The sequence below is a fragment of the Cyanistes caeruleus genome, chromosome 23 (assembly GCF_971803275.1).
Source record: "Cyanistes caeruleus chromosome 23, bCyaCae1.hap1.1, whole genome shotgun sequence".
In the NCBI taxonomy this organism is placed as follows: domain Eukaryota; kingdom Metazoa; phylum Chordata; class Aves; order Passeriformes; family Paridae; genus Cyanistes; species Cyanistes caeruleus.
Window position 1 is genome coordinate 3093840 of NC_141723.1, and position 12468 is coordinate 3106307.

A 12468-nucleotide genomic window follows, 5' to 3' on the forward strand; every position below is an offset into this window, starting at 1 on the left:
CCATACACATGCTCCCCAATGGATGCTGAGGAATTAGGAATGGCTCCTGCAGTCATTCCTAATTCCAGTTATTTCAAATGAACATTTCCAATGAGCCTGTTCACGTCACACACTGAATGTAGAGGAAAAGAGGGGGAAGAGGGCACAGACTGCAGAGCATGAGGTCAGGAGTCCTGCTCCTTCAGCAGGTTTTTCTACTGATCTGGAATTGTTGAAGTAAAAACCTTAAAAAAAGCCCAATCATCCCAAATCTCTCTGCATTCCAAGTACAATTAGATTCTCAGCAGTCAATTACCGCAACCACCTACCACACATAAGAGCTACAACCCTTGAACAAGAGATGGGATTTGGACCAACCCAGCAGCATCCCTTTGTTTTTCCCCCCATGAAGTCCAGCTCCCCAAGTCCAACATCTTCCCTTCCCCAACAGCCAAAATCCCACCAATTTTTGCCACATCCTGGCACCTGCTCTCTCAGTTTGCAGCCTGGGATGCCAGGCATGTCTGGAAAGCTCCTCTGTTATCATTTCAGGGCATCCGATGCTGCTAATTGATACACCGAAATACTCTCATTTACTCAGCAGCAAGCTGGAGCGTTGATAATTGATGGATTGGTTTGCCTTTGATGATCTGCAAAATTAAAAGCCCCAACTCTGCAAGATGCTGAGGATCCCACGTGAGAGCCTGCAAACTCCTGAGCTCCCACTGTAGCTGAGCAGAAAGGAAAGGCACTCAGGACCAGGCAGGGCTGGACCTTAATTCAACAGCCCCCATGACTTTGTGGAGCTGTATCTATTAATATGGATTTAATTGTGGGTTTGTATCTTATTATTGTCAAGTGAATTAAATTAGGAGGAAGGAGATGCTGGTCCTCCAGGGAGCATCTGTATTTCCAGTCCCAGAGAGCTTTAACTTCTGGAAGAGGGCAAATAGACAATAAATGTCAATAAGACACCTTTTTTTCTGCTTTTTTTTTATTAAAAAATGATTCCTGCAAAAACCCACAAAACCAAGGGGACTGCAGGCATGGACCTGTGCACTCCTACCCAGTTTTGTGATGCTGCTTTATTCCAGCAGGAATACAGCATACATAGGATACATCTTGGAGAAGATCAAGTGCAGCACACAGCAACCTGTGCCACAAACCAGTTGCCGAGTATTTTCCTCCCAGCACGTTCAGCAAACTGCATGGCTGGTTATGGAGGAGGGGGAATGTCTGGCCAGGCTGACATTAATCAAAACAGGATTTCTCAAATGAGTTTTACAGATTTCTGACCCAGCATCGCACAGCACATTCACGAGGTCAAGGAGACGTATGCTTGAAGGATGGCAGTCGCATGGCTCCTCTAGACTCAAAGTCAGTCAATCCATACTTTCCCTCAATACATTATTGCTTCCTCAGAACAACTCCCCCATTTGCAAATGATGATTAACATTCTAATCTTGGCATAATTACTCCTGCCTCTCAAACCACACCAAAAAAAGAAAGAGAAAGGGGAGGAGCGCTGAGGAGTCGATGTCCCACTGTCACGCCAGCGTTTCAGAGCCAGCTGTCCGCGAGACAAGTCACGACAGCAGCGCTGTCCACCTGCTTGGGAACAATGTCACAGGAACTGAGGAGGACACTGGCCATCTGCATATATTCCCCTCATTACTGTCTCTCCAGCTCAAGTCACCGTGCCTTATCAGGTTTTAAGACACAGCAAGGTCATTGCGAGCAAAGCTCTCCCATTCACTTCCCAGAATTTGTTCTAGTTATTCCTATCTGGATACTCATATTATTGCCATTAAATTATGATAATTTAAGCATCCTGCATTCTGGGCAAAGCAGACAGAGATACTCAGTCAGGATTCCTGCCAGAAACATGGGCTGGCTGCACCTCCTGAGTATCTCTTAATTATCTCTTTCTCTTTCTGGTGGGGAAAGGTCTGAGCTCAGGTGAGTGCTCCCTGCTCTCTTCTATTTGATTCAATTCTCCGGCTCATGAAATATGCTCCCGCTTCCTTCGAAGGACAAATGAAATGAAACAGCCTCTTGGAAGGAGACAAACGAGAGAGGATACGGGTGAAGACATAATTCAAGAGACTTTGGGAAAGTCGGATGGTGATTTTGAAAGGTACTCAAGGAATTAATCCAGGAATGAAAGAAGCAGAGAAGGAAGTCAATTAATTCACTGCAGCACTGTGTGGACCTCTGACTGGAAGTCAGCTGCAAGGAGTGCCCAGGGAGGCTGAAAGGCACTATAGACACTGTATTTTTAAAAAAGGGGCTGAAAGGTGATTTTTCATTCACAGAGAGAAGATGTGGAGCTGGAACAGCACTAAGGAGGTGGGCAAGAGCAAGAGCCACCAGGATTCACCTTTTCTCCTCCCTTTGGTGAGCCCACCTTGGCTCTGAAGGGAGGTCCCTTGGATGATGACATTTGGCAGCCGGTGTGCCTAACAGCAACGACAAAGGACTGTGATGTGACTTCAAGGACAGACAAAGCAGGAAAAAGGGATCTCTAGGAGGTAGGAAAGGACAGCTGGGCACTGAGCAGCACAGGTGATGCAGGGCTGACAGAGGAAGTAAAAAGAATTTGGCAGAGAGGTGAGTGGACAGATGGAGCAGGCAGGAGCAGCCACCACCCATGGAAAAGTCCTCCACAAGAATCAAGACTGGGGGAAGGAAACAGCAGCACCTGAGATCAACACTGGCCAACTTTTGTCCCTTGAGATCTCTGGAGACAGCAAACTGCCTGGAGCCAGAACTGGATCATCTCCAACAGCACAGACCAGCAACCAAACACAGAAACCCAGAATGGTTTTGGATGGGAGGGACCTTAAAGATCATCTTGTTCCATCCCCCTGCCATGGGCAGAGACACCTTCCGCTAGAAGGAAGAATTGCATGGATGGGGCAGCCACAGCTTCTCTGGGCACATCTTAGTGGATATCACTTTAACCACCCTCTGTTTGTTCTTTGAGGCTCTCCAGAGCCCCAGCAGGGACCAGAGGTCTTCTCTCTAAAGCACCGATGAAGCCGGAGGTAATTAAATACGAGGGGCCTCCCATTGTCAGCGTTGTGCCTCTGTTTTGGCAGCCAGCTCCAGCAGAGCAGAAGAGGGAAGATTTGATTTTAATCACACAGATTTCAGGTTTTATTTTGCTCATTAAAATTTCTGATAAGGATTTAGTCTGACATTATGCAGTATTTTGGAAGAGGATGTGTGGCAGTGGGGGGGATTGAAGCAAACCACGTTTCCTTGTGATGAGAAGATCTTCCTGCCTCCCCATGACAGACACAAGGATATGAGCAGGTGTTATTTCAAAGGGAAAGGATTTGGGGGGAAGAGAGGAGCAGGAGGGACTCATCCACACCAAATCAAGGATCTAAGCCTTGGATTTTGGAGAAAAAACGTCCAAACTCTGAGATTACAGAGCCCATTTCAGAGCCGCCTCCCGGAAGCCACATATCGGTTACTCTCCTAATGCTTTTTCAGGCTCCATCAGAGGGAAGAGAACATTTTCCAGAGATTTCCAGAGTGTCCCAGCTTCCCCACATCCCTCCAGAAATTGCTCTAGAATAACCTGGCGCTCCCCACTCAGCTTTGTCCTGGCAAAAATGATGGAGTACAGGAAATGGAACCGTCACCATTTCTCACTGCTTTTGGGAGCACCATCAAACACTTCCATGGAGAGGAAGCATGACAGCTTGGACAGGGGAGGGAGCAATTCTCTTGTTTGCTTGTTGATTAGGATCCAGCAATTGCAGGCAATTTGCCTCCTATTTCTTCAGCAGCTTTACACAAATACTACTTTAAGACTTAAGTGTTATTCATCAAGAACAAGAAGTCTGCATGAAGCCAAAGTCACCTGAGCAAGAAATAAACGAGTGAATGTGAGCTTCACCCGGGCCTGATATCGCCAAGCACTTGGATTTGTCCCCACAAAAGCATTTGGAAACAAGATGGATTTCTTTGTCCCCAGAGGATATGTTGTTCTTTTAATAAGCCTTAAACCAAGCGAGTTCTGAAGCGTGAGTCGTGCAGAAGATGAGATGAGCTTTTAACTGCGGTTCCCTGGGTGCTCTCAGCCTGTGTACCCACCAGCTACAAGCCAGGCAGGAGATCTGGGGAATGAGCAGAAATCCGGGAAACAGATGGAAAAGGAATCTATGAAATACCCAGTAATTCCCACCAAACCAAGGGCAGCCAGAATGACAACAGCAAGAAACTCTCAGCCAAATATTTCCAGCGTGTCTGAAGGGCTTGTGCCACCACAGAGGTTCCATTCAAACCAGCCCCCAGCAAGAAAATTCCTCTGCAAAAGGGATTTCACTGGGTCAGCACTGCCAACCACCCCACTGAGGCAGCAGCTGGCACCAGTCCCCTCTTCAACCTCCCCTCAGTGGTGACTGGGCCTCAGTTGTGTGCAAGGTGCTGCAATTAGAAGGTAAAGAAAATAATGCAAATGACACCATTCATGTATTTTTAACTTCTCCTAATGGAAATCAGTAGCTGGGAATGAGCAGGGATGCACATCCTAAGTGCAGTGAAGTCCCAAGGGCCCAGAAATCCATCCTGGGTGCCAGGAAGGGATTTGATTTACTGTGCCAGCTGTAATACATGATTGCCCAGGGTTGGATCTGTCCTTCCCACCATGGTGCTGGCAACGAGTCCCCAAATCCTCCCCCAGGAGAAACAGAACACCCAAAGCAGCAGCAAATAGCTCATGCTCGTCATTCTTTGTGGCCCCATCCATCAGGTGGCCCCTGGGGTGCTTCGAGTCCCTCTGATACCCATTAAAGGAGTCAAATCTGAGTTAAAAATCAATTAAAAGATTTGGGTTGAGCCCTGCCCTGCCCCTGCGGGCCTGGCACACGGTGGGGTGTAAAACAGGGAAAAAAGCCATTTGCATCCATGGAGTGCTGAGCAGGGCCCCTGAGCCACCTCCCCCAGCAGCGAGGCCACTTCTTCTCAGGTGTTGCAACTCATTTTTTAGATCTCTCCTCTCTTTTCTCCTCCACCTTTCGCTGTCTTTATTATCTTTTTTTTTTTCCCAACCAAAGGGAAAAGGAAAAAAAGGAAATCTCTCCACCACAATAGCGTGTCAGGCTCCTATCATTTTCAAACCCTCCTCTCCCCTCCCTTTCAACTCTCCTTACTTAGCAGAGAATTTTTCTTCATTAAAATTAAGCTTCATTTCAGGCTCATCTTCTTTTCTCCCTCTCCTTTTCTCCAAATTGAATGAAACGTGATCTCCATCAACCTGGCCTCCCCTCCCTCTCCTCTCGCTTTCAGAACCAAACCTTCCTCACCATAAGAAAAAAAAAAATTACCCAACCATCCACCCATCCATCCTCCTCATCCTCTCCTCTTGCTGCTCCAGGAAATCAGCCCCACTGAAGGAGACTGTTTCTGCCAGGAGCTGCATCATTCCCTCGCTGCCCTCTCCCCCCACACATCCCACTTCCAGCTCATTCTCTTTAATTGGGAAGTATTTTCTCCCACATAATGGAATGAGACCTTCTCCTCTCATTTTCTCTCCAGCACTTTTTACCTGCCTTAATAATCCTGCAGCTCCCCTGGAAAGCTGTAGGAAGGGACTGGGGGCCCTCCCATTAATCCACACCCTGCCAGAGACGCTGAGCGGCTCAGCCCACGCAAGCCTTGGCATCCTCTCGTAGGAAAAGCAGCCAGATGGCTTTAGCAGGACTTTCCCCTCCCCTCCAGGTTTCCAGTAACCTGTGGCACCACTGGATGTTCAACAACTGCTTCAAAGACACCTTGGAGATGACACCAGGCACAATCTGCACATCCAACCTGTCCAGAGACCCACCTTATGACCAGTGCTCAGCAGGGATAATCCCATCCCTTTTCCCAATTTCTCCCACTTTTGCTGTCCTTCCCTCCCTCCTTCTTCTCAACACCGCTTTCTCCTCCTCAGTCCAGCTTTTTCTCCACCAAAAAAATGTATTAACATTCTCTGATGCTCAAGGCCAGCCAGCTCGTTAGCTCTGTTACACCTGGATCAGGATCTGGAGACAAATTGCTGCTTCATTATAGGAGCTGAGGCTCTAATCCATTTTTTTTCAGGCTGTTTAACTTGTAAGGACAACAGATGGATACAGGGCTGTATAATGCAGACTCCTTAAGATCCATCACACAGTCTTGGAAGTGCAAAAACACGAGGCTGAGGAATGTGAAAGCAGAGCAGATCTTAGAGCGGTCACCTCAAATTAGGCACAAAGAGAAAATGTGCCAAGACTGGAACTGGACTGAAACTGCCAACTTGTATTGCTGAAGATTAAAGGAAAACCAAACTTTTCCCCTCCACTTCCCACAAAGCCACGTAAGTTTTTCCACTTTTGTCTCTCCAGTGAAAAAGAACAAGGAAAAAGTTCAGTAAAAAATTAGCTAAGAAATGAACATACTCCTACTTTGGTTTTGAAGGGACGATGTGCAAGAGACAGAGCCTCAAAACCTCAGGCTTTGCTTTGGGATTTTTCACAAAGGCAATGGAAAACTTTGACCTACCAAAAGACCTCCTGCAAGTGTTCTAAATGAGAAAACATCCAGCACCATCTTCCTTTCAGCATCTCAGGCAAGAGCTGAACTCACCTGCAGAGCTCTCAGCTCCCTGTCCCCCGCCCAGATGTGCAGCACATCTGCTGACCCTGCCGAACCAGCTGTTTGCTTTCCTGCTGTGCTGAGCTCCCGAGACCCAGAGGTGCTGTTCTGGTGCTTGGATGCCCCAGAAGTGCACACAGGCACCTCCAGGGAGCACTGCCCTGTGCCCATCCTCGCCAAAATCCGGCTCTCCCCAGCCTCTGCTCGGCCAGAAGGCAGCAGTGAGCAGCAGCACATGCTGGGAACAGCCTCTCCCTACCAGACTGGGGAGAGGTGCCACGGAGGGTGGCTGGATTTCGAAATCATCGCCGTGGAGAGGCGTTTTCACTCCTCCGTGGCTTTAACTGCTCCTCCCTCCCTGCAGCAGCAGCAGGTGCCTGGGAGCACCCATGGAATCCCATGGTTTCCCCACAGAATGTGTTGTTTAGGGCACGAGGCTGCCAATGCCGGCATTTCTCAGGTCCACGGACAATTGAATCCCCTCGGAGGGGACACTGAACTGGGGAGCTGGCATTTACCCTGATCCTCCCCAGGGAGCCTCTGCTCCAGCCAAGGCCGGGGCTGCCAAAGCAAACCAGTGCCTGGCCTCGGGGCAGTTCCCTCCCCTCCCTGGAACACATCCCAGGGACAGTTTCATCCTCAGGGCACCAGAAGACTCAGAAATCACGGAGCTCATGCAGGGATGGGCAACCATCCTTCCCAAAGCCAGCAAAGCCCCCGGGAACACTCCAGCTTTGCAGAGGAAACCTTGGACACCTGCCACAACACGCTTGCCACTGGTTTAGGGATTTGCTGGGACAATGGCAGGACAGCAGCTCCTGCCCAGGGGCAGGAGGATGAATAGGCACAAGAATCCCAATTTAACACACACAATAGCCCAGCCCCGCTGCCCGTGTAGGTTCACCGGCATTTGTTCACATTTTCCCAATCCTTGGACTCTCTCCTGGTCCCTCCCAGTGCTTGGAGGCAATAACTTGCCTTCTTATCTGACCCAGAAGGACAGCCAGCTGTCAGCACACAAACACGGCCTTTGTTTATCCTGAAATGAAAGCTCAGTTAATTAAAACCAGAAATCACTTTCTCTTATCTGCAGCCTCTGGCCCCTGTGGCAGGCCGGAGGCTCCAGGCCTTGCTCACACCCCAAGCTGCTGACAACAGCCCCCAGACAATGTCCCAACCTCTCTGCCAGCACCTGCTGCCTCCTCCTTCGGGATTCATTCATGGGAAATGGGAATTTGTCAGGCAGCAGGAGCTTCTCCAGACAGGTTAATGGCACTCAGTACTAGCCCGTTCCCTGACCACGGAGCTGCAGAGCAGGCTGATGTGCAATGAGCTGAACGCTCTCAGGGCTCTGGGTTTGGAATCCTGTGGTGATCGAGTCCATTGTGCTGTCACAACTGTCCCCTCCCAGCATTTTTTCAGCCCCATGCAGAGATTTCACCTTCCTCTTCCCAGCAGCCCACCCCACACCATCACCAGAGGGATGAGCCTGGCCAGAGCTCCCAGGCAGGAGGTGCTGCCCACACCCAGCCCCACTCCCAGCACGGCTCTGGGTGTGCTGGAAGCCCTGGCCAGCAGCAATCATGGTTATGCAAGGCAGGAGCTTGACAGAGTGCCAGTTCTGCATGCTGAAAATTGAAAGCGATCAACTTCCACCTTGCGCGTAAGACAGAGAAAATCACATTCAACTCATTGAGAGGCTTCAACAGCAGAAAGATTGATCAACTTGATGAGAAGTGACTCTCTCTCTGTGCCATCCTCCTTCCCCCCACCCTCCTCTCCTGTTGATCCCAATTTCAGCACAAATGAGGGAGCCAAGGGCCTGAAAAGGAGCCCGTGTGCTGCTGGCTGGGTCAGATATTGGGCAGGAATTGTTCCCTGGGAGGGTGGGCAGGCCCTGGCACAGGGTGCCCAGAGAAGCTGTGGCTGCCCCTGGATCCCTGGAAGTGTCCAAGGCCAGGTTGGACAGGGCTTGGATATGGGAAGGTGTCCCTGTGCATGGCAGGAATGGAATGACATGGATTTTAAGGCCCCTTCCATCATTCTGTGATTCTATCCCAGGGTCAGTTCTCCCTGAACAGGTCAAAGCTGCACCAAACTGCAGAGGGTGTTTGGTGATGTTGCTGGGTACCACAGAGGATGCAGCACCTCGCTCTGAGGGCACAAGGAGGATGCCCAGCATGCCCACCTCCCCCAGCTCCTCTGCCCACACACAGGCTGCTCCCTCCCTCCCCTCTCGCCTGGCACTCCTAACTTCGCCATTTACACGTGTCACACCAAAATCTTTCTCATTAAGCGGAAATTGAATTTCGTTAATTAAAGCAAAAGAAATCAATTAACCTTATCAGCAAACAGGAGCCATTGGAAAGGGAATAAGGAGAAGGCATCCCTCCCTCTCACCCTGAGCCTCCCCTGGATGCTCGGAGCTGTGCACGGGCAGCTCACCGTGGGCTGCAAACAAGCGAGACGGGACTGCAGGGAAGGTGGGGAACTGCTGACGAGAGGAAAGGGATTTCAAAGCAATTAACACCCCCAAGATTTACCATCAGGTTGACAAGCTCTCAGAGTAGCCATCACTCAAACCTAAGGATTCAATTAATTTTTTCTCCCTCTTCCCCCAACTCCCCTGGGTAGTTTTGTACGTAGTAGCAGAATGACTCCAGTGTGGAAAGAAGATTTAAAAACCAAACAGAGAAGAGTGATTTTTCAAAGAGATAAAAGCATAGTTTCCCCGTGTCCCCCAACAGCCAACATTTGTTTTTCCTTCCTTTGCTGTTTGCCTCATTGGCACAGCTCAAATGCAGCCATTTTGTCACTACCCCTGGATATTTGTATGTGTTCCTTTGCTTTTGCATCTTGCAGAACCTTAATCCCAGACTTGAGCCTCATAGGGAAAGGCTGGCTTCTCTGGGATGGTTAATCCATGCTAATGGTCCCAGAAAGGGCCTGGCAGTGGCTCTGCCACAAGGCCTGTCCCTAGCAGAGGTGATGGTGCTGAGGTGACAGGGGACACCCAGGCTCGAGCACACTTTCAGCCTGATTAAGACCATGAGTCAATAATTGCACGATTTTTTCCCCAGCCAAGTGGGACAGGCTTTACCTGTGAACAGAGTCCGTGGGACCTCCTGCTTCTCAACACCACCCTCTGCAAAGGCAGGGAGTGAGGGAAGCTTATCCCTGCTTGCTGTGGGCAAGGATGCTCCAGAGGAGAGCTGACATTCAGAGTGCTGGTGGAAATCTGCAGTCTGAGCATGAGCCTCTCCTCCAACCCAGGCAGATGAGCTCAGCTCTTTGCTGCTTCAGGTTGTCTCCTGGGGTGCATGTTTGCACCCAAATCTGCTCTGGCCAATCTTCTCTACCTCTAAAAGCCTCAGCTGAAGGAGTCCTTTAATGTCTCAGTCTCTCTATGCAATAAAAGCATCACAATAATAATAGCTTCTGCTGAGCACCCTTAATCTGTAGAGATCCAGGCACTTTAGAGAGGAGCAAAGCTATTATATCGAGGGGACAGCAGAGAAAAGAACAGGGACACGGGAAAATATAAGGATTTGCACATGGAAATAAGCAACCCAGGCAGTACAGACCCCCCCCAATCTCCCAAACCTCCCTCCAAAGCCTGGAAAACAGAAACACAGCCCCCCAGAATCAGGCAGAATTAAGGAATGAGCAGGTCAGCAGTGCCCACTGAGGGCTGGTGCTGAGAGCAGGGGGAGGGAAGGGCTTTCCCTTCCCAGCTGGAATGCTCTCTGCTTTCCTCTGTGCTCTCAGGGGTGATGAACTCTCCCTGTCCCATGAGAAAGGGGGGTGACCTCCCCCGGTTTCCCCACCCTTAGAAGGGCACGGAGCTGTCCGTCTCCCCCACCTCCCACAGCCTCTGAGCCTCCTGGAGCCCAAATCCCTCACCATCCCTCACCCATCCCCAAAACACCACCCAGGGGAGGTTCCCCAGCTCAGGAAACCTTTTGTGACCCCTCCCCCTGAGCTGCCAGCTGGCTGCAGAGACCCTCAGATATCCTAGAAAAGGGTTAGAAAGACCCATCATTATATCAAGGAGCCAAAAATCCCCTCTCTCTCCCAAAACGTTACTGCAGTCCTTGCACCCCCTGCTCTGTCCTGCCCTTAAACACTCCCAGGCAGCTCTCAAACCAGCCCCTCCTGCCTGCAAATTCCAGAAAAGCTCTCCTTGAGCAGCCTAATGAATGAGGTGGGTTCATGCAAAGCCTGAGGCCAAGGATGAAATGAGATGGAGATCTCCCTGTCTCAGGGATTTTTTTCCACAGATCAGGATGCTCAGTTCTACCAGGCAGGACACTCCTCCTGGGAGCAGGACTGGCAGATCAGGAAAGCCCAGGAGTTAGCAGGGAAGATTTCCTGAAGGAATCTCATTTGTATGAGGAATCCTTGGGTGCAGGGCCAAACCAGCAAGTGTTTTCAGGAGCCCAGACAAAATTAGGGAAGAAAAAGATGCAAATATCCCAGGAATGTGCCCAGCAGTCTTTTGTGTGAGCACATTAGAATACAATAGAAATGTGACTAAAAAAGACTCAACAGAATAAATACTGCACTTATAATAGGCCTCAGGGAGAGAAAGAGATTTAATGGCAACATATTAAATGTAAATCAACACAAAAGGTAACTGGGAAGGGAAGAGATATACCAGCTTAGGGATTATAGCACAAAGCTGTAATATTTACTCACGAGATTAAGGCACTTATAGGAAATGAAATATTGTCCTTTGGAAATAATTCAATCCTTTGCCTTTATCCAGGAGGATTGGACATATCAAGCTGTTTGAGAGATGCAGACATAAATTCACAGCTAATACTAGTGGAGGGATGGGGACCTGCATCTGTCACAGTGCTCTACAAGGGCTCCAGGTTTTCCAAGGGAAACTCATCTTGCAGCAGCAGCCTCTGACTGCACATCCCTGCTGACACCCAGAGCTGCTGTGAGCAGGAATTTTGGCTGGTTTGGAAGAAGCAGAAATGCCTGCTGACCATTTTAGGGGGAACCTTTCCTCCCCAAGACTCCCAGCCATCCAGCACATCCTGGGATCTGCTGAGCTCCTGGTCCCCAGCTGGATGGCAGGATAATGAGGGCAAGACTGCTCCAACCTTTTGGTCAAGGTGATCCCCATCACCTCGAACCTCAGTGTCTCAGTTTCCACACCTGCAATTTGGGAGTGTTTCCCTGCTGAGTAAGAAGCTTCAGCCAAAACATGCTTGAGGAATGAGATCTATCATCACCACACATAAGTTATCTCCCAGTTTACTGTAATTTTTTTTTTTCAGGCAAAAATAAAATTCTAACAACTCAATCTGATTTCCAGGTGCCAGGCAATAAAAAAGACAATCTTCTGATTTTGCAACTGCAAAGATTCCCCTAAACCAGATACCTCAGCTACTTGTATGGCCCCAATCAGCAAAGCATCTTTAGCACCTTGCAATCTTTAATAGACTCGTCCCCTGCAAACCCCCGGTGAGGTTGGGAAGTGCTATTATCTCCTTTAAACAGGCAGGGAACAAGGGCTGGGCATCATCCACCCACGGCGTTGTCTCTCTGCATTGGAGACCTGCCCAAAAACCTTCAATTCAGCAGGGCAGCCAGGCCGGGCTTAACTGCTCCTCACTGCAAAGAATTTAGTGTGAAAAACCTAAGGCGTCCTGGTGGCTGAAATGGACGGTTTAAGGTTAAAAAATAAAATCAAAAATGCAAGCAAAACCCCCAACAGCAATGGGAAAAAAACAACAAAAAACAAACAACCAAATAAACAAACAACACCAACCAAATAAACAAACAACACCAACCAAATAAACAAACAACACGGTGGAAAAAAAATTAAAAAAGGGTGAAAGAAAA

At 49.2% G+C, this 12468-nt stretch overlaps 1 protein-coding gene and 1 long non-coding RNA gene across 4 annotated transcripts in view; both read right to left on the bottom strand.

Moving 5' to 3' along the window:
• Nucleotides 1-12468, bottom strand: part of LOC111939343 (opioid-binding protein/cell adhesion molecule homolog) — a 337984-nt gene that overhangs the window by 235761 nt on the left and 89755 nt on the right. The window lies entirely within an intron of this gene.
• LOC147649473 (uncharacterized) lies at nt 1911-7939 on the bottom strand. The gene is made up of 2 exons (XR_015278839.1): nt 7788-7939; nt 1911-7648 (listed from the first exon to the last, which is right to left on the bottom strand). It is a non-coding gene; the product is annotated as an uncharacterized LOC147649473 (long non-coding RNA).